This window comes from Nanorana parkeri, unplaced genomic scaffold (assembly GCF_000935625.1).
Source record: "Nanorana parkeri isolate BGI_ZX_2015 unplaced genomic scaffold, ASM93562v1 scaffold2766, whole genome shotgun sequence".
Classification (NCBI taxonomy): Eukaryota; Metazoa; Chordata; class Amphibia; order Anura; family Dicroglossidae; genus Nanorana; species Nanorana parkeri.
In genome coordinates this window covers 86394-89351 of record NW_017309034.1, presented here as the reverse complement: position 1 = coordinate 89351, position 2958 = coordinate 86394, and the positions used below count along the sequence as shown (strand labels likewise).

The 2958-nt window shown below is 55.8% G+C and overlaps 1 protein-coding gene across 1 annotated transcript in view; it reads left to right on the top strand.

The window, feature by feature from the left end:
- Positions 1-2958, top strand: part of VAC14 (Vac14, PIKFYVE complex component) — a 36536-nt gene that overhangs the window by 19047 nt on the left and 14531 nt on the right. The window contains exon 8 of the mRNA XM_018574147.1: positions 30-40. The gene's annotated coding sequence lies outside the window, so the exon portion shown is untranslated. The remainder of the gene's footprint in view (positions 1-29; positions 41-2958) is intronic.

The following is a 2958-nucleotide window of genomic DNA, read 5'->3' as shown; positions in this document are numbered from 1 at the left end:
GTCCCCCTCCAATCCCCCCCTGTCCCCCTACAATCCACCCGTGTCCCCCTACAATCCACCCGTGTCCCCCTACAATCCACCCGTGTCCCCCTACAATCCACCCGTGTCTGAAGGAGAACCACGTGTGGGGGTAAAGCAGTGCTTCGGCCCTTCCTGGGGCCCAGTGTGCTGTTGCAGTCCAGTCCCTGCGGGGCCCTGGCTATGACCTATTCAGGCGCATATCCTGTGACGGGGGGGATGCTTCACATTTGGATTTGGCGGCCTGACCCGGGGGGACTTGGGGGCGCCTACGCATGTATGTACCATCGTTTCCTCCACGCGGATTGACCGGCTGCTTCCTGTCTGCCAGGAAAGATCACCGCACTCCAATGCTCGGACGTAGTCATGGAGGGCAAACCCTTCCTACGCTGCAGCCATGGAGTACCCAAAGGGGGTTTTACCTCGCCGCACATCCAGGTTCCTCAATGTGCCCCCCTACCCGCCAAAATCCCCCCCATGGAGAATGGCGGACCTGCATACAAGTGATCTCGGCGACTTCACCGGGATCACTTGTACAAAACCAGCAGCGGCTGCCCCGCTGTACATTTAGCTCTGCTTGCCTGCCGCCCCTCTACTCCCTGCCGCCCCTCTACTCCCTGCCGCCCCTCTGCTCCCTGCCGCCCCCTCTGCTCCCTGCCGCCCCCTCTGCTCCCTGCTGCCCCTCTGCTCCCTGCTGCCCCTCTGCTCCCTGCTGCCCTTCTACTCCCTGCCGCCCCAGGGGCCGGGCCATGGTTGGCCTTGTGGGGAATCCGGCCTTGCACACATGGTGGAGCCCAGGTGCAGGGGGAATGGGTCTGCTGGCCCGGACGGCTACTGTAACATCTCCTGAATGGGTCAATTATTCCAGACCGCTGTCCCCAATCTTAGTCTCTACCCTCCACAGAGGCCCTCCCTAGCCCCTTGGGGTGCTTCTGCTTATTCGGGGGGGGGCGGGGGATTCTTAGCCACAATCTCCGGATTTAAAGGTAGGTTCTATGCCCTGCAAGCATCGTCCTCTCCACCCCCCAGTCTCTGATTGTGCCGGGACTACCCGTCTTTCATGAGCAGAATGAGGATAATCCCTCATCAGATTTGGGGACTTGTCCTGGGTGAGACCCACTCCACAGATATTCCTCTAAATCTGAGGTAACACCATCTCTGTTCCCCCCATGCCTGGCTGCAGAGCAACGTGTCCACCTGGCCAAGGATCGGTAGCCGAGGTTCGCTGAAAATGCCTTGGCCTGTAAAGACGGTTCCTGTAACTCTCTTACATCCGGTGCTGGCCGGTGACTGGCCTTTCCCGGGGGAAAAGGAAATGTTCCTCAACAATACCCAATGGAAGAGTTCTTTAGCCGATAGGCGGCCCCTTTCCTTTCTCTATATATATGCAAATTATGTGGCTCAATTGTTTGTCTAAGAAAGGTCTGCGCACGGAGCGCCTCGTGAGGATGGCCTTTGATGGGGAACATCTCTTTGGTGTCTCCTTGGATACCAACATCAAGGAAGTCACATGGGGAAGAGTCATCTGTTACTTCAGAAAGAGGCCCAAATTCCTGAACGTGAGGCTTCAGAAGCCAAAGAGAGTTCCTTCCATTCCAAGTCTGGGAACAAGCACTCTATAGAATGGGGGTATGCCTGTTGTCCTGGGACCATATGGTTGTGAAGGACATCTCAGATGCTTGGGTGCAGAGCATTGTGCCCAGGAGCTTCAGACTGGAGTTTCGGTCTCTGCCTCCACCCCGCCTCATGCTGCCACGCTTGTCTGTCTACCCAGAAGGTTGGTATAGCTCTACTCAGGAGGCTTCTCTTAGGGGGGACATGGTATCATCCCCAAGGTAAATGGAAGCACTAACCAATTCTGGATATCCGCATGGAAGGTGCTCAGTCAGTCATTGCTTCCCTTGAGCCGTGGGGGGTTTTCTGGCCTCCATGTACATCTCTATGTTCCCACCACATCAACATCAACCCTATCTGTGTTTTGCTGCGGACTCGCATCACTACCAATTTGCTGCCCTTCCCTTCGGCCTGGCCACGGCACCTTGGGCTTCACCAGCCTGGGATACCTGGATGATCACCTGCTATAGGACAATTGGCTTAGAATCTGTCAACTAATGTCCATTGGACAGTTCTGACCCTACAGAGATGGATCCAAATTCTCCATTAATCAGTGCTGGTTCCAGCTCATCCATTGGAGTATCTTGCCCTAATCTCTGATATGGCCCCGCCCCGGGTCTTTCTTACCCAGAACAAACTCCGGGGTTTCTGCTCTCATGTTCGGTCCAGGAGCTACCCAACCATTCGCTTTTGCATCATGGTTCTGGAGAATAATAATGGCCTCCTTCCAGCCAGTAACGTATGACCGATTCTGCTCTAGACCCTTGCAACTCAACTTTCAAACAGCGTGAGACTAACAGACTCGGTCCCTGGATCACCACATACCTCTGTCCAGCAAAACAAGGCTTGCTGTGGTGTGGTGGATCTCCAATCCGGTGCTGGAACCTGAGATCCTTTCTACTGCTGGCCTAGAAGGTGCTCAAGATGGATGCCAGCCTGGGGAGGAGTCCTGGATACCAGGACATTGTCTTTTCCTCTCGCTGTCCTCCCCCAAAACAATCCAGAGAAGCTGCGAGTGGATTAGACAAGTCATCATTTGACCCTCCAGTGAAAGACTTGTAGGGCCACCACCTGATCCAGACTTGTAGGGCCACCACCTGATCCAGGCTTGTAGGGCCTCCACCTGATCCAGGCTTGTAGGGCCACCACCTGATCCAGGCTTGTAGGGCCACCACCTGATCCAGGCTTGTAGGGCCACCACCTGATCCAGGCTTGTAGGGCCACCACCTGATCCAGGCTTGTAGGGCCACCACCTGATCCAGGCTTGTAGGGCCACCACCTGATCCAGGCTTGTAGGGCCACCACCTGATCCAGGCTTGTAGGGCC